Here is a 19,870-nt window from a genome sequence, read left to right as displayed (position 1 = left end):
TAGTCTTCTTTCTCATAGAATATAATTGATGTGTGTGTACAAGAAGGGTGACAGCACTGACAAATCAATACTAAACACACTGTATAATCTGGAAACGTTCTGCACTTTGCCTTTTCACTTGATTTCCACATCTGCTGACTATTCATGTAATCTACTTTTTTAAGGAATAGGAGTTATAATTTAACTTCTGGTTGATAACTTCTGGATATAAGCCTGAGCAATAGCAAAAGTTTACAGTAATTATTTTTAAAGGACTGCATATGAGCAAGATGCCTATGAAAAGACTCTCTCTTCTGCTGCTGCTACAGCTGACTTGTTACTTTAGCGGTGGGAGTTGTGGAAAGGTGCTGGTGTGGCCGGTGGAATTTAGTCACTGGATGAATATAAAGACAATTCTGGAGGAACTTGTCACGAAGGGTCATGAGGTGACTGTTCTGATATCTTCAGCTTCCACTATTCCTAATTCCAGCAAACCATCTACTATGAGATTTGAGACTTTTCCTGTATCTTTAACAAAAAGTGATTATGAGAATTTTATGGAACGGTCTTCTTGAGGAATGGACATATGTGGCGAAAGATTCCTTTTGGTCCTATTTGTCAACAGTGAAAAGTTTATTTTGGGAATTTTTTGATACTGCTTTAAGGATGTGTAAAGACGCTGTTTCCAACAAGAAATTAATGACAAAACTACAGGAATCAAGGTTTGATATCCTTATTGCAGATGCCATTGGACCCTGCGGTGAACTGCTGGCTGAATTACTTAAAATACCATTCGTGTACAGTCATTACACCTCACCTGGCCATATAATTGAAAAGAATAGTGGAAGACTTCCATTCCCACCATCTTATGTACCTGTTATGTTTTCAGAATTAAGTGATCGCATGACATTCATGGAGAGGGTCAAAAATATGTTTTACACACTTTATTTTGACCTTTTCTTCACAGCATACAACGATAAGAAGTGGAACCAGTTTTACAGTGAAGTGCTAGGTAAGGTGGGCTTCCTGATAGCTCAGTGGTAGAGAATCTACCTGCCAAGGCAGGAGACACAGGTTTGATCCTTTGGTCAGAAAGATCCCTTGGAAAAGGAAACAGCATTCCATTCCAGTGTTTTTGCCTGGGAAATCCCATGGACAGAGAAGCCTGTTGGGCTATAGTCCACGGAGTGGAAAAGAGTCAGTTATCACTTAGCAACAAAACGACTAGGTAATTCATGTTTTTAGTTGGTAGAATGAAGTCTTATTTTTCCTAGTGCCTTGGAAGTTGAGTTTGTCTAAATATAAATTCACAAAAATTTATCTCAAATAAGTGAAACAGTGAAATAAAAATATAAAATGACCACTCAATCTAACAAATATTATGCAAACACTTAAATTATAGGGTAGGGTAAAGCCCATTACTAGTATCGGATACCAGGAAGTCATTTACCACAGACTGAAGTACCTAGGACATCTGCTAAGTTACTATCCAACTTACAAAACTTCTTTTTTTAACTTAAAGTCATTAAGAATCTCATAAACTGTCTTGACAAATGAAGACATGTACATTGAAAGTTATACACATATTTGTAGTATAAGTATCCAGTTAGCTTTTAGAAATTGTTTCTGCTTAAGTAGAAACAGATGTATTCCAGATATACTTTATTATCCTATACTATGCTATGTATAGATTTATCAAGAAACAGACACATTCAAATATCGCGCCAAAACATCCCAAGTTCCTTTACAAAAATTATCTAATATACACATATGACAATAGTCTCATTTGATCAAACATTTGTTGTTGTTTTCCTTTTTACTTTCAGGAAGATCTACTACCTTATCAGAGACAATGGGGAAAGCCGAAATGTGGCTCATTCGAAGCTACTGGGACTTTTCATTTCCTCGTCCACGACTACCAAAAGCTGAGTTTGTTGGAGGGCTCCACTGCAAACCTGCCAAGGCCTCTGCCTAAGGTCACCTACTCCTCCTTGCTGTTCTTTGTGAACTTTGTGTTTTCAATAGGAATATTCTGTATTCTTTATTGAGAATGTTTGATTACAGGTAGTCAGATATGGGAACCTGGATAAAGTGAACTTTCACCTAGAAAGTGATATATTTCTGTATCAGCACATCTATCTGAATATCATTATCATTACAGAATAAACAAGAGTACATGGGACACTTTGATAATACATCAATTAAATTGCAATTTCATTATTCACACATAGAGAAGCATCATTCATTAAAGGACACTTATAGTTCTATATAAAAATATATATTTCATATAAATAAAATAATAGCGATATTATCACCTGGGGATGCCATCCAGACACCTCATCTCACTATAATATGTTTCATTATAATTGTATTATAATTATTATAGGGTAATTTTGTATATAGCATATTCCCGAAGTGAGTGCTAATATAGGCAAATGGTGTAGGCACAGTTTCTACCACCTGACAGTCCATCTGAAATGACAGAACACAATCAAGTTGTAAAAAATGTTATAAGATGGAAAGACCAGAGTGCTAAAGAAATATTCAGCATGAATCATATAATGTATCTCAGATTCACAGACAATTATGAGATCTGAAGGATGCTCAGGAATAAACAGAGGAATAGGGCAGGGGTGGAAGAAGATATGGACTTCTCTCTTAGCTCAGTTGGGAGAAGATATAAAAGAAAGGTAGCTGGAGTAGTAATGACAGTTGCCAAAAAGTCCAAGTTTAGTTTGGATAGGAAAAGGCTGAATAAAGAAGATGATGCTATAGAGGTAAGCTGGAAACAGATAATTGTAAAGATTGGAAACATCTAGTAGGGGCATTGGGAAGAATATTGAAAGGATTAAGAAAGAAAGAGGTGATGGCAGTGGTTTGGTCTCTAAGTTGTGTCCAACTCTTGCCATCACATGGACTACAGACTGCCAGGCTCCTCTGTCCATGGGATTCTCCAAGTGTGAATACTGGAGCGGGTTGCCATTTCCTTCTCCAGAGGATTTTCCCAACCTGGGAATCCAACCCAGGTCTCCTGCATTGCAGGCAGACTCTTTACCAACTGAGCTATGACAAAAACCCTGAGAAAGAGATAGTCATATATTATTTAAAATAAAAAGCAAGATGTCGTCACTGGGTTGGATTGTAAATGGTAAAGAGTAGGAAGAGACCATTTAGCAGATTATTGCTAGATATAGACAATAATGAGTGAAAACTAGAGTACAGTATTCACAGATATATCACATTAACTCATTTTTTTTCTTTATTTTAAATTAATTTAATTGGAGGATAATTACTTTACATTATTGTGGTGAGTTTTGCCATACATTGACATGAATCAGGATGATTTATTTTAAATAAATTTAAATAAATCTCTGGGTTGGGAATAAAAACATACAGTTATATGTACATTTATTTCTATTGTTGGAAATGGGCATTTATTTTAGCTAGTGCTGTGGTGAAAAGCCTTAAAACTTACAAAAATACTTTAATATTTCATCTTCTTCATCTGATAAACCAAAACCTTAAAAATTCCTGACATTAAAAATCTTTATATTAAATGCTGCTGCTGCTAAGTCACTTCAGTCATATCTGACTTTTTGTGACACTATGGACTGTAGCCCACCAGGCTCCTCTGTCCATGGGATTCTCCAGGCAAGAATACTGGCGTAGGCAACCATTCCCTTCTCCAGGGGATCTTCCAGACCCAGAGATCAAATCCTGGTTTCCTGCACTCCAGGCAGATTCTTTGCCATCTGAGCCACTAGGAAATGTTAAATTATACTAAATCACATACAATAAAATATATTAAATGAGATACAATAAAAATGAGATACAATAAAAATGAGATACAATAAAATATTTACTTGGAAAATAACAAATATAAGATCACAGTTTTCTTGAAGATTAAAAAGGCATAAGCTAGGATTACAACTTTTAGGATATATATCATAGTGGATTATTTGATTATAGGAAGAAAATAAAGATTAAAATGACAGCACACATTTTAGCATAATGTCTTCAAAGTCCACCCATATTGTCGAAAATGGCAGGATTTCCTTCTTTCTCGTGGGTGAATAACATTTCATTCTCAGCACATGTGTCTCCGTGTGTGTGTGTGTGCATGTCTGTGTGTATCTATGAAACATCTTTAAATAATTCATCCATTGGTAGGCACTTAAGTTTTTTCCCTTAGCTAATTGTGAATAATGCTGCAGTCAACATGGAGCCCATATACCTCTTCTATATTCTGTTTTTATTTCCTTTGACTCTATACCCAGAAGTAGAATTGCTGGATCACACAGTAGATCTTCTTTAACTGTTTTAGGAACCGTCAATGTATGTTCCATGAGGGTTAAACCAATTTACATTCCCACTGAGAGTGTACAAGCATTCACTTTTCTCCACATTCTCACAACACTTTTCTCTTCTTGGTTACAGACTTTCTAATAGGGGGGAGGTAATATCTGATTGTGATTTTGAAATACATTTCCCTGATGATTACTGATGTTGAGTATCTTTTCCTATACCTGGTGACCATTTGGAAATCTTCTTTGTAAAGGGTCTATTTTGTTCATCTGCCCATTCTTTACTTGAATTTTGTTGTGTGAGTTGTGCATATATTCTGGATCTTAACCCCTCATTCAATATGTGGTTACAAAACTTTTCTTCCACTCTGTAGATCACATTTTCATCTTGTTGATTATTTCTTTTGCTGTGCAGAAGCTTTTAAGCTTGATGTAGCCCCACTTGTGATTTTTCCCTTTTGTTGTGGTCTTGGTGTCCTATACAAAAACATCATTTTCCAGACCAGTGTCAAGGAGTTCCTAACCTTATATTTTCTTTTAGGGATGTTATGGTATCTGGTCTTGTGTTTAAGTCATTGATACATTGATACATTTTGAGTTGTTTTTGTGAGTGGTCTGGTTTTTTGTTTTTTTTCATAGTTTATCCAGTTTTCTCAGAAAAGAAAGAAGTGACTAACATTTCCACAATTGGTGTTTTTGTCTCCCTTGTTGCTCCCTTGTTGACTATTAGTTGAACCCTGTATGCTGTTCCAAGGTCTATGTGTCTATGTGGGGGCCAGTACACTATTTGAAATATTGAAACTTTGTGGTAAATATGAAATTTCAAGGTGTGATTCTTTGGGCTTTTGGTAATGTCACCATTTTAGCAGTATTAGTCTTCTGGTCCATGTCATATGATGACTTTCCATTTATTTGTGTTTTCTTCTATTTCTACAATTTCTTATAGTTATCACTGTATAGATCTTTCACGTCACTGACTAAATTTATTTCTAGTTATTTTCTTCCTTTTGATGCTATTGTGAATGGGATAGTTTCTTCCAGATGTTTCATTATTAGTACACAGTAAGGAAACTGAATTCTATATAGTGGGAGCAGGCATCCTTGTTTTGTTTCTGAATAGAGAAAAAGCTTTCAAGTGTTCACTGTTGAGTATAACGTTAGCTTTGGGTTTGTCATATATGTTCTTTATTCCATTGAGATATGTTCCTTCTATACCCTATATGTTGAGGGTTTTGTCATGAAAGAATGTCATATCTTGTTAAAAGTTTTTTGGACATCTATTGAGATAATCAAGTTATTTTATTGTTCATTCTATTTATCCTTGCATCACAGAGATAAATCTCACATGGTCTTACTATATAATTCTTTTAATGTGCTCTTGAATTTGGCTTGTTGATATTTTGTTGAGAATTTTTGCAACAATACTCCATCTGGATATTGACTTTATTTTTATCTTCTTGCAATGTGCTTATCTATTTGGTATCATGATCATGGTGATGACCTTGTAGGATGACTTTGGAAATGTTCCTACCCTCCTCTTTAATTTCTAAGATTTTTTGAAGAACTAGCATTAATTATTCTATAATATTTCATAGAATACATCAGTGAAGCCATCAGGCCCTGGGCCTTTTGTGTGTTGATAGGTTTTTGATTATCAATTCAATTTCTTTACTTATTAGGGCTGTTCAGATTTTCTCCATCTTCCTGATTCATTCTTGGTAGGTTGTGTTTTTAAGAACTTCTCCATTCTTCTCATATATGGATTAATAATTTCTTAGCTTATAATTATTCATGGTATTCTCAGGATCCTATGTAATTTTTCAGAATTAGTTGGAATGTCTCCATTTCATTTCTAATCTTATTTATTTGAGTCACTTTTTTTCTTGATTAGTCTAACTAAAGGTTTTCAGTTTTGTTTATCTTTTTGAAAAAAACAGAGAAGGACAAATACTATAAGAAATCACTTGTATATGAAATCTAAAAATGCCAAACTTGTAATAACAGAGAGTAATATGGTAGTTGCCAGGACTGAGAGTTGGAAGAACAGGAGAAATGTTGTTTAAGGATACAAATTTGCATTTCTTAGAAAATAAATACGAGAGATCTAAGGTGCACAACAGTGAATATGCATACATGCTCAGTCATGTCTGACTCTTTGTGACCCTGTGAACTATAGCCAGCTAGTCTCCTCTATCAATGGGATTTCCCAGGCAGGAATATTGGGGTGGGTTGTCATTCAACATTTGGAATTATTCTAGTATAGAAAGTAACTTTTTCTTAATCAGAAAGGATCAGGACCACAAAGAAAAATAATTCAGAAAAAATTCCAGGCAAATACGGATTCACCTGGAGCTTTATTTAGTTAGAACTGAATTACTCAAAAGCTGACCAGACCTGTGCTGCAGAAAGCCCTGGGCACCTTTTCCTCTGTGGAGCAGGTGCTCCCAGGGGGACTCATTGAAGTCAAGTTGAAGGTCCTTCACCGCAGTTAGACATAACACATTCATCTGTGACATTAATTATGCAAGTTCAGGACAAAGGCATCATATGTAAAGAAACACAGCAATATGGTCTCTCAAATAAGTAACTATACAAGTGTAAATTTGGATTATAAATAGAACTCACAGAACTATTTCATAGAACTTCCAAACTATAATACTTGACTCTTCAAGTCAGTAGTTAGTATTTTAGACAGAGTTTGGAAATTATGACAAAGTCTAAGATGAAGAATAGGATTACAGAGCTGAATGAATGCCATAAACTGATTCAGATCATTTTTTTTTCATAGTGCTCATAGTCAGAAAATGAAATATTAATGAATAACCTAAATAATTCTCAAAAAGTCTGTCTGGAATAAATAAATGAGTTAGCAGAATTATAATAACAAAGAACCAAAGGGAGTTGAATCTGGCAAGTAACTGCCTTCCAAGAATCTATGTTAGTAATTAACATCAAGACTAATGAAGAGTTTGAGGATAATATAGTTTAATAGTATCTCCTTGTCACTACTAGTACTGGCTCTATCTTATTTCCTGCTTATACAGAAACACATTTGCACAAATATATATAGTGGAAGAAATTGACCTCATATCACCCATTCTTTCCGCAGGATCTCAAGGATAAAAAATGTTTTAAAAAATTATAAAAAATAATATAAAGTCCCTCAAAAAATTTTTTAATGATTTTATAGTGTGAAATATTTATTAGTACAACTGACCAAAGTCCAAGATGTGAAGTTAATATGTTCAAGAGGAATTGGGAGAGTGGGGTGGGTGAGGGAGGGAAATCACTCTATTAGCCTAACTGTATAGTATGTGATAAGAATAATGCATACTTTCTAATATAAAACCTGTCTACACATAGAGCTCAGCAATTCCTTTTCTGAGTTTATATCCAAAATAATTGAAATTAGGATCCCAATGAGATATCTGTACAACATATTCATGAAAGCTCTATTCACAGGAGCCAAGAGGTTTAAGCAACCCAAATGTCCATCAACAGAGTAAGCAATAAACAAATATCATATATACAAACAATGGAATATTACTCACCTTTAAAAGGAAATTCCGACGCATGTCACAACACGAATGAACCTTACATTAAGTGAAAATAACTAGTCCGAAAAAGACAAATACTCTACAATTCAACTTATAAGAAGTATCCAGACTAATCTCATTTGTAGAAACAAAGTAGAATGAAACTTGCCAAAGGCTAGAGAAAGAGGAAAGTAGAGTTTCTTAATGGTAATAGACTTCCAGTTTCGTCCGATGAAAAAGATCTGGAGATTGGTTGCACAATGTGAGTATACTTAACACTACTATACTATACACTTAGGAACAATTAAGAAAGTAAATTTTATGCCATGTGTATCTTACCACAATATTTTTGTAAGAAATCTCTACTCTAATCTCGAGACAATTTCTGATTTTCTCTCTTCAGTTGCTTGCAGCAATCCCTTCAATAATGTATGCTATGTTGCTGCTGTTTTGTGATGGGGCAAATTCTTTTTTCACAGGAAATGGAAGAGTTTGTGCAGAGCTCTGGCGAAAATGGAATTGTGGTGTTTTCTTTGGGGTCAATGGTCAGTAACATGTCAGAAGACAGAGCCGAGGTGATTGCATCAGCCTTTGCTCAAATTCCACAAAAGGTAGATACAATACCTTAATCATGGACAACTATTTAATAAGTCTGTGGAACTCTGTAAAGATATGATTTTAGACATCTCCTATCACTTTGTCACTTGTTCCTTTTCTTTGAAGGACTTCTGAGGACACAACACACATACAGATGCTCTCGGGAGTTAAATTTTAACAATAAATGTAGTCATGCAATATTGATTCAAGTCAAACAATTCCACTTTTCATTGTTTTTGGAAGTAGGGCTTAATAATTTGTAAGTTAAGAGAACATACTTCTTCGGCAGCACTAATTAACATTATTAAAAAATTCTGCTGTTGTTGCTTAGTCATTAAGTCATCTGAATCATTGCAATCCCATGGACTACAGCATGCTGGGCTCCCCTGTCCTTCACTATTACCCAGGGTTTGCCACGATTCATGTCCATTGATTTAGTGATGCTATCTAACCATGTCATCCTCTGCCAGCCCTTCTCCTTTTGCCTTCAACCTTTCCCAGATCAAGATCTTTCAAATCAGTTATCAGGTGGCCAGAGTATTGGAGCTTCAGCAGCAGTACTTCCAATGAATATTCAAGATTGATTTCTTTTAGGATTGACTGGTTTGATGTCCTTGCAGTCCAAGGGATTCTCAAGAATCTTCTCCAGCACCACAATTCAAAAGCATTAACTCTTCAGCGGCACTTAACCTTCTTTAAGGACTTCCTGGGTGGCTCAGATGGTAAAGCGTATGCCTACAATGCAGGAGACCTGGGTTCGATCCCTGGGTAGGGAAGATCCTCTGGAGAAGGAAATGGTAACCCACTTCAGTACTCTTGCCTGGAAAATCCCATGGATACAGGAGCCTGGTAGACTACAGTCTGTGGGGCCTCAAAGAGTAGGACATGACTGAGTGACTTCACCTTATCTTACCTTACCTAACCTTCTTTACTATCCAACTCTCATATCCATACATGATTACTGGAAAAAATATAGCTTTGATTATATGGACCTCTTTTGGCAGAATGATGTCTCTGCTTTTAATATTCTGTCTAGATTTGTCATAGCTTTTCTTTCAAGAAGCAAGTATCTTTTCATTTCATGGCTGCAGTCACATTCCACAATGATTTTGGAGCCCAAGAAAATAAAATATGTCACAGCTTCCACATTTTCCCCATATATTTGCCATGAAGTGATGGGACCAGATGTCATGAATGTATTGTTTTGAATGTTGAGTTTTAAGACAGCTTTTTCACTTACCTCTTTCACCCACATCAAGAGTCTCTTTCAGTTCAGTTCAGTCACTCAGTTGTGTCCAACTCTTTGCGACCCTATGAATGCAGCATGCCAGGCCTCCCTGTCCATCACCAACTCCCAGAGTTCACTAAAACTCATGTCCATCGAGTCGGTGATATCATCCAGCCATCTCATCCTCTGTCGTCCCCTTCTCCTGCCCCCAATCCCTCCCAGCATCAGAGTCTTTTCCAATGAGTCAACTCTTTGCATGAGTTGGCCAAGGTACTGGAGTTTCAGCTTTAGCATCAGTCCTTCCAATGAACACCCAGGGCTGATCTCCTTCAGAATGGACTGGTTGGATCTCCTTGCAGTCCAAGGGACTCTCAAGAGTCTTCTCCAACACCACACTTCAAAAGCATCAATTCTTCGGCGCTCAGCCTTCTTCACAGTCCAACTCTCACATCCATACATGACTACTGGAAAAACCATAGCCTTGACTAGATGGACCTTTGTTGGCAAAGTAATGTCTCTGCTTTTGAATATGCTATCTAGGTTGGTCATAACTTTCCTTCCAAGGAGTAAGCATCTTTTAATGTCATGGCTGCAGTCACAATCTGCAGTGATTTTGGAGCTCAAAAAAAATAAAGTCTGACACTCTTTTCACTGTTTTCCCATCTATTTCCCATGAAGTGATGGGACCAGATGCCAAGATCTTCCTTTTCTGAATGTAGAGCTTTAAGCCAACTTTTTCACTCTCCTCTTTCACTTCATCAAGAGGCTTTTTAGTTCCTCTTCACTTTCTGCCATATGGGTGGTGTCATCTACATATCTGAGGTTATTGATATTTCTGCCAGCAAGCTTGATTCCAGCTTGTGAGTCACTTAGCCCAGTATTTTACATGATGCACTGTGCATAGGTAAGTTAAGTAAGCAGAGTGACAATATACAGCTTTTGTGTATTACTTTCCCCATTTTGAACCAGTCTGTTGTTTCATGTCTGGTTCTAACTGTTGCTTCTTCACCTGCATACAAGTGTCTCAGGAGACAGTTAAGGTGGTCTGGTATTCCCAGCTCTTTAAGAATTTTCCACAGTTTTTTGTGATCCATACAGTCAAAGGTTAACATAGTCAATGAAGCAGAAGTAGATGTTTTTTTGGAATTCTCTTGCTTTTTCTATGATCTAATGAATGATGGCAATTTGATCTGTGGTTCCTCTGCCTTTTCTAAACCCAGATTGCACATCTGGAAGTTCTTGGTTCATGTACTGCTCAGACCGAGATAAATGATTTTTGAGTATTACCTTGCTAGCATGTGAAAGGAATATAATTTTACAGTACTTTGAACATTCTTTGGCATTACCCATCCTTGGGTTTGGAATGAAAACTGACCTTTTCCAGTCCTATGGCCACTGTTATGTTTTCCAAATTTGCTGGCATATTGAGTACAGCACTTTAACAATATCACCTTTTAGGATTTGAAATATTTCAGCTGAAATTCCACGAGCTTTCTTCACAGGAATACTTCCTATGGTCCCATTTTCTTCACACTCCAAGATGTGTGGCTCTAGATGAGTGACCACACCATCATGGTTATCCAGGTTACTAAGACCTCTTTTGTATAGTTCTTCTGTGTATTCTTCCCACCGCTTCTTAATATCTTCTGCTTCTGTTAGGTCCATACCATTTCTGTCCTTTATTGTGCCCATCTTTGCATGAAATAATCCCTTGGGATCTCTAATTTACTTGAAGAGATCTCTAGTCTTTCACATCCCATTGATTTCTCTATTTCTTTGCATTGTTCATTGAAGAAGTCCTTCTTATCTCTCCTATCTATCCTCTGGAATTCTGCATTCAGTTGAGTATATCTTTCTTTTCCTTTCTCCCTTGGCTTTCACTCCCTTTCTTTTCTCAACTATTTATAAAGCCTCCTCAGATAACCACTTTGCCTTCTGGCATTTCCTTTTCTTTGGGATTGTTTTGATCGCTGCCTCCTGTACAATGTTACACACATCTATCCACAGTTCTTCAGGCACTCTGTATATCAGATATAATCCCTTGAATCTATTCATCACCTCCACTGTGTAATTATATGGGATTTGATTTCTGTCATACCTGAATGGCTTAGCGGTTTTCCCCGCTTTCAACTTAAGTCTTTCTTCAATTCAAATCTGAATTTTGCACTCAGGTGCTCATGATCTGAACCACAGTCAACTCCAGGTCTTGTTTTGTTGACTGTATAGAGTGTCTATCTTTGGCTGTAAAGAATATAATTAATCTGATTTCAGTATTGACCATCTGGTGATGTCCATGTATAGAGTCATCAGTTGTTGGAAAAGGATGTTTACTATGACCAGTGTGTTCTCTTAACTAAATCTGTTAGCTTTTGCCTGCTTCTTTTAGTACTACAAGGCCAAACTTGCCTCTTATCCTAGATATCTCTTGACTTCTTACTTTTACATTCTTATCCCCATGATGAAAAGACTTCTTCTTAAATTTTTTTTTTTAACTTTTAATGCTAGAAGGTCTTGTAGGTCTTGCTGAAATCAATTGAATTCAGCTTCTTCAGCATTAGTGGTTGGGGAACAGACTTGGATTGCTGTGATGTTGAATGGTTTACCTTGGAAATGAACCAGGATCATTCTGTGGTTTTTGAGATTGCACCCAAGTACTGCATTTCAGACCTTTTTGTTAACTGTGAGGCTACTCCATTTCTTCTAAGGGATTCTTAACCACAGTGGTAGATATAATGGTCATCTGAATTAAATTCATTGAACTTGACCATTGTAGTTCATGGATTCCTAACATGTTGATATTTACTCTTGCCAAATCCTGCTTGACCATGTCCAACTACCTTGATTTCACTGGCCTCACATTCCAGGATCCTATGTTATTTACAGCATCAGACTTTCACCACCAGACACATCCACAACTAAGCATCATTTCTTCATTGGCCCAGTCACTTCATTCTTTCTGGAACTATTAGTAATTGCCCTCCACTCTTCCTCAACAGCATATTGGACACCTTCTGACCTGGAGAACTCATCTTCCAGTGTCATATATTTTGTCTTTCCATACTGTTCATGTGGTTCTTATGGCACAAATACTGGAGTCGTTGTCCATTCCCTCCTCCAGTGAAACGCCGTTTGTCAGAACCCTCCGCTATGACCCATCTGCCCTTGGGTAGCCGTGCAGAGCATGGCTCATAGCTTCATTGAGTTACGCAAGCCACTTTACCATGACAAGGCTGTGATCTATGAAGGGGATTAATAAATTATGAATAAGCCAAAATATTTATCTTAGGTGATTGACTGCATACGTTTTCTTCTTTATAATCAAAATGTGTAAAATTCTAATAATATAACTTCCCATTTTAACTACTTGATATAAGTAAACTCTTTTATAACAGTCAAAAATAAATCAGTGAATATTGAATTTTAAAATGAACACTAGCATATAAAGAAAGCAAATGAGTATGTAGCTTATGTGTAATCTGCCACTGACTTATTGTATTAGAAATAAAACCACCTATCCATGAAAGAAAAGCTATGACAAGTCTAGACAGTGTATTAAAAAGCAAAGAGAGCACTTTCCTGCAAAAGTCCCTATAGTCAAAGCTATGGCTTTTCAGTAGTCATGTATGGATGTGAGAGTTGGACCACAAAGAAGGCTGAGTGCCAAAAAAATGATGCTTTTGAATTGTGGTGTTGGAGAAGACTCTTGAGAGTCCCCTGGACAGCAGGATCAAACTGGTCAAGCCTAAGTTAATTAACTTTGAATATTCATTGGAAGGACTGATGCTGAAGCTGAAGCTCCAATACCCTTGGCCACCTGATGCAAAAAGATGACTCATTGAAAAAGACCTTGATGCTGAGAAAGATTAAGGGCAGGAGGGAAAGGGAGTGACAGAGGATGTGTTGCTTGGATAGCAACACCGAATCAATGGATATGAATATGAGCAACTTCTGAGAGATAGTGAAGGACAGGGAAGCCTAGCATGCTGCACTTCATGGAGTGCAAAGAGTTGGACACAACTTAGTGACTGTAAAGCAACAACGAAGCAGTTTTTTTTTTTTAATATTTGAATTGGTCATTGAAAATCTCACTTGTCTCTGCCATCATGTGTACATAATTAATACATCAAACGTAGGTATTCCTATTTATGTCTTTGTATTACTAGTTACCATTACTTCATATGTCTTCATTTCCTTACATGTCATATGGAAGGCATGTAATTATATGTATCTTAGTCAATTTAGAAAGTATTAGTATAACTTTGAAGTTCAACTCATAAAATAAAGTATTTCCTTTACTTTTAACAGGTGCTATGGAGATATGATGGCAAAAAACCAGATAACTTAGGACCCAACACCCGGTTGTATAAATGGTTTCCCCAGAATGACCTTCTTGGTGAGACTTGTCACAACAAATAATGAAAACATGAGTAACAGCTGAGCAGAGTGAGAGTGCTTCAACAGGAAACACACTACAAAGCAATTATTAAAACACTGAAAAGGAAAACTTTACTACTTTATTATAATTTTCTTTGCTATGAGAAAAAAAGGAGAACACATAAAAGTTGTCAGTTTATTCTACATAGTTGCATCCCTCACAGCAAGAATCTTTACTTTAGCTATAATTACTTCTCACAGTGAACTTATCAATAATTTCCTGGATTGCTGTTCTGTCTCTAAATTCTTTCCTTATACTTTTCATTTCCATTCGGTAGAGGTATGTTAAATGCTACTAAAAATAAGAACTCTTCTGCCATTACCAAGGACTCTCAATTTCCTATTTAAAAAATGCACAATCATTTTTGTGAAGCAATAACACACTTCATGATAAAATTTAGCTTTTCCTTCCCCTGGTTCCAGTGCCACTACCATTATCCTTCTTTTCCCCTGACACCATTCCTATCAAACTAAATGACTTCACTATATCTTTAGGTGAATAAATTCTGGCATGCCCTCCTCTTTTTTTGTACATGTGGTTTCTTTCACCCAGAATGGTCCTTCAAGTTGTTCACCTGCCAATCCTGGATTCATTTGTGATGTTCAAGTGACTCAGCACTTCTTTCACAAAATCTTCATTTACCCCTTCAGCAGACATAGCTGTTTCTTCTCTGAGTTCTGAAAGCAAGTTGAAAGCACTTTCAATATACATAATAATGTTATCTTAAAGATACTGCTTCTTCCAGTGCCTTATAATACCCATTTCTCATTTTATTCTGTTATAATTAATAGTCTTCCTGAAATTCACTCAATCCTAGGCCATCCAAAAACCAAAGCCTTTATAACTCATGGTGGAAGCAATGGTGTTTATGAGGCCATCTATCATGGGATCCCTATAGTGGGCACTCCTTTGTTTGATGATCAAGCTGATAACATCGCTCGAATGAAATCCAAGGGAACAGCTGTCAGGTTGGACTTGGAAACAATGTCAACAAGAGATTTGCTCAACGCATTGAAGGAAGTCATTAATAATCCTTTGTGAGTATATATATATATATATTTTTTTTTTTCTCTCTCTCTACTAGCCAATCTTTCTAGAGAAGTTCTCATCTGAAGGCGAGGGAGGCAGCCATGAGTCTTCACATAAGCACATTGAGGTGTAAGATTTGCTGAATGTTTTGAAAACAGACAAAAATAACGGGTTGTGAATGTCACATTAAGTTTTTTTCATGGTTTTATGGAAAGGTTTGTCAGTTGTAAAGATAGTGGAGAAATTTTGAAAACTTAATCATTAGAATGAGAAAAATCATTGAAATTCTAATGGATTTAGAAGCTTTGAGAACAAAGTTATTGTAGGGAACCATGAACAATATGGATACTCATCTGCTCACTTTACTTTCTTTCAGCATGTGAACTTCTCAAATGTTTTAAACTCTTAAAAGATGGTTTATTTTCAGTAAACCACCATGATATAATCCATTTCAAATTCCAAATACATTTACTATTTTCCAAGTTTTCTATGCCAATATTTTGACTCCATCTCTGATAAATGATAAACAGCTATAACTTTCTAACTACCCAGTTTCAAATATGTATATCCTATTTATAAATGTGGGTATATCTTGGTGTTTTTTTTTTGTTTTTTTTTTTGTTTGTTTTTTTTTTACTGCGGTCATTTTGTCTTGTTTGGAAGAATTATAAAATCTAAACATAATAGACTTGGGAAGAATATGTTGATATGAAAAAGTGAAAGTGTTGGTTTCTCAATTGTGTTTGACTCTTTGGGATCCCATAGACTGTATCCCACTAATCCTCAGTCCATGGAATTTTCCAGGCAAGAACATGGGAGTAGGTAGCCACTCCCCTCTCCAGAGGATCTTGCTGACCCAGGGATCAAACCAGGTCTCTGCATTGCAGGCCGATTCTTTACATCTGTGGCCACCAGGGAATCCCATATGTTGGGATATTCCTTTTTTAAAAAAATGTTACACAATTTTTACAGGTTATTTTCCATTTAAAGTAATTACCAAATAGTGGTTAAATTTCCAGTGTTGTATAACACCTCCTTGAGCTTATGTGATTCCCAATAATTTTGCCTCCTACTCCCCCACCTGTGTGTTTCTACTCCCCCAAATCTGGTATCCAATAGATTGTTCTCTGTATCTGCTAGTCTGTAATAATATTTTGATCCCATCATTCATAAGTGGTAAACAACTAGAATTTTCTAATTTTCTCAATTACAACTATATAGATACAGCTTATAAATATAAACACTATAAATATAGTGTAAATATAAACACTATGTTCAGAGTTCTTTTATTTGTGCTCATTTTTGTCTTATTTGGAATAGGTAGCTATGTTGGGATATCCCTATTTAAAAAACACATTTTCTGAAAACAGAAATATTTAATTTCCAAATCACTTCAGGATATACATGAATTTCAATGATGCAATTATATTAATATCACAAATATGGTGTATATATCCCCCTTTTTTGTCATAATGACTCTGTAAAGAAAGGATTTTGAGAATGTGTCAGTAATGGCAGCAAAATGCATTGTGTGTTTTATAAGCAGTGTTATTTAAATTTAATTTTAGCACAGCTATTGTCGTAAGTGAGCAGCATAAGAACCACTTTTTCTCTTTTTTTGAAAGAAACAAATCTTTCTTTTGCTGTTTTTATGTAAATGTACATATCTCTAGGATATTTGTATTCCTTTTTAATTTTTAATAATGTAATGTTGGTGTCAAAAATGAAAGTATACTGAATGTTCATAATATGCTACATGTTGTATTTAGTAAAACAATGTTACTTTACACATTTTAAGTAACTTCTTTATTGTAGTCTATTCCTCTTGTATTAAAAATATATTTCCAGGATTACTGCAGTCTTTGCAAAAACCCAGTGCTCCTCCTGTGTTTTTGACTGTAAAGGGAGAAAAGTTACTTCCATTGTTATTACCACACTGCCATGTTATAGCACTTTGTGATTTAGAGTTCATGAGCTATATCTCTTTATTCTTCCTTCTTGTCTATTAGTCTGCCATTATTTCAGCAATAGAAACAAGTGTGTCTGCAATGCCTGAGAGTGAAATGTTGAGCCTTCTCCAGAAGGCTCATGACAAAGAACCAGAACAATACTAGTAAGCATTCACTGAGTGTCTACTGCATGCTAGGAATGCCTCTAAGAATCAATACAATATTCTCAAAATAACTAGATAAGATACTATTCCTAGCCATTTTATATAACAGTGAAAAACTGAGAAACAGATTCTATCATAATTGAGCCCTCCAAAGTAAAATTAAAAGTTTAAAAAATAAAAATGTTTTAAAAATGTTAGTAAAATTAATTTTCTTAAAAACAATCAGAGGAACAGAAAAATTAAAAAGCAGCCAACAAAGTAAGAGTCAGGAATCAAACTGAGTCAATCTACTTCCACACTCTCAACCATCACTTCACTAATGTAAGACCAGCCCTGTCTGGACATGTCTCCAAACCTCATCCCTGATTTACCTGCTATAACTAGATTATAACATTTTGAAATACATCTACCAGGTCTATTAACAATTCTTTATGAGATAATTCAAACTTTGGACAAACATATTACGAATTTCTTTTCTTTTCTTTCCCTTTGGGACAGCTTATTCCATTCTTTAGAATACACAATCTTGTTCTCTCCCATTTTCTTTCTTTTCTTTGTAGCTTGAAAACTGTGATTTGAGAAATCCTAGCCCATAAGCTAATATCTCAATAATCACCTCGGAGAAAATTATCTGTTTTTCTTCCACTCTGTGTTGCACTCTGTTACCATCTGCAAGGAATTTTCACATCTTTATCTATTATAGCTCATTCCATAAATGATAACTGTTTGATTTTCCTTCAGCTACAAAGAGAATATGATGAGATTATCAGCCATTCAACATGATCAGCCTATGAAGCCCTTGGACAGAGCAGTCTTCTGGATCGAGTTTGTCATGCGCCACAAAGGAGCCAAGCACTTGCGGCCAGCTCTCCATGACCTCACCTGGTTCCAGTACCACTCTCTGGATGTCATTGGGTTCCTGCTGGCCTGTGTGGCAACTGCCATATTTGTCATCACAAAATGTTGTCTATTTTGTTGCTGGAAGTTTGCTAAAACAGGAAAGAAGGGGAAAAGAGACTAGCTGTATCTGAGGCTCAGCGCAGGTGTCCCCAACCTCTGAGATCAAATGCCTGATGATCTGGGGTGGAGCTGATGCAATAATAGAAATAAAGTGAGCAATACATGTAATGTGCTTGAATCGTCCCAAAACCATTGCTTCCTATCCCAGTCCATGGAAAAATGGTCTTCCACGAAACTGGTTCCTGGGGCCTAAAAGTTTGGGTACTGCTGCTCTAGCAGTTCTGCCTCGTAAGTAGAACTCCTCCATAAATGATGTGGGTATGTATTGAAATTTATTATTTTAATGCAAAAGTATACTAAAAAGATGTGGTTGAATTTAACTGTTTTTCACATGTTGGGTGTAGAAACCAGAAGAATAAAAGTCTATTCATAGTATCCATATTACTTTGTAGATATTCAGAATTTTATCTTCATTTTTGTATAGAATTTTATAGCTTTTCCTTGCTATAGAGATTGTTCAATAATTGGAATTCTTTTGAAAGATTCACCCTTTAATTTTATTAGTGAGACCACTAATAGTTCTTCATTTTTACTGTGCATCCAGCTTCAACAACACTTCTTACCTAAAGCCATGGTAAGACACTTGCCTTCATCCAGTTAAACTCATTTGCCTTTGGAGTGTTCATGGAATTCGAAGTGTAGCAACTGCTACATGCTTCCATCTATAAAATTGAGATACTTGCAAAAATCTTTAATTTCATGACGTAATTCTCTTTTTGTCACCCACCTTTTATTCATCTATTATTTTCACTCCCATAACCAGCTTTTGCTAATGGATATAAGTTCTCAACTGTATGTTAAGAAAATAATTACCTGAACTCTAAAGGGACTGTTGAATTTTCATTCTCTCCAAAGCTGCCTGAATATATCTATGATCTTATCTATATCTATATACATATCTAAATCTATGTATATTTTTACAATTCAGGACAGAGCACCACTTAGCTACTTGCAGATATGATGAGAAATTCAATGGGTTTGTTGAACACAGACTGAATTATTTACTATTATAATATGAGCTTCCCTGGTAGCTCAGCTGGTAAAGAAACTGCCTGCAATGCAGGAGACCCCGGTTCAATTCCTGGGTTGGAAAGATTCCCCTGGAGAAGGGATAGGCTACCCACTCCAGTATTCTTGGGCTTCCCTGGTGGCTCAGACAGTAAAGAATCTGCCTGCAACGTGGGAGACCTGGGTTTGATACCAGGTTGGGAATATCCCCTGGGGAAGAGAATAGCTACCCACTCCAGTACACTGACCTAGAGAATTCCATGGACAGAGGAGCCTGGCAGGCTACAGTCCATGGGGTCCCAAAGAGCTGGATATGACTGAGCAACTTTCACTTTCATATTATATTATATCATAACCACACTTTAGATCAGCATTTCTCATTCTTTTGTCTCTTTCCTCAGGAAGCTATTGCGTCGTCCCTCCCATAACACTTACATGTAAACATTCAATCCTTTATCATGACAGAAAATATTATAGACATTATTTTCTTTAAACCTAGGTCCATTATGACTGAAATAAGCAGAAACAATGAGCACAAGACAAAAATCACGTGAACTTTGTAAAAAAATGGTGAATCAAATGAAAACAATCTGAAGGTACTGATGAAAACTGTACCTCAGA

General features: G+C 36.1%; 1 pseudogene; it reads left to right on the top strand.

Moving 5' to 3' along the window:
* On the top strand, nucleotides 231-18,622 carry LOC108636230 (annotated as a pseudogene).

This window comes from Capra hircus, chromosome 6, assembly GCF_001704415.2.
Source record: "Capra hircus breed San Clemente chromosome 6, ASM170441v1, whole genome shotgun sequence".
Classification (NCBI taxonomy): domain Eukaryota; kingdom Metazoa; phylum Chordata; class Mammalia; order Artiodactyla; family Bovidae; genus Capra; species Capra hircus.
This window is presented reverse-complemented; position numbering and strand designations above follow the sequence as displayed.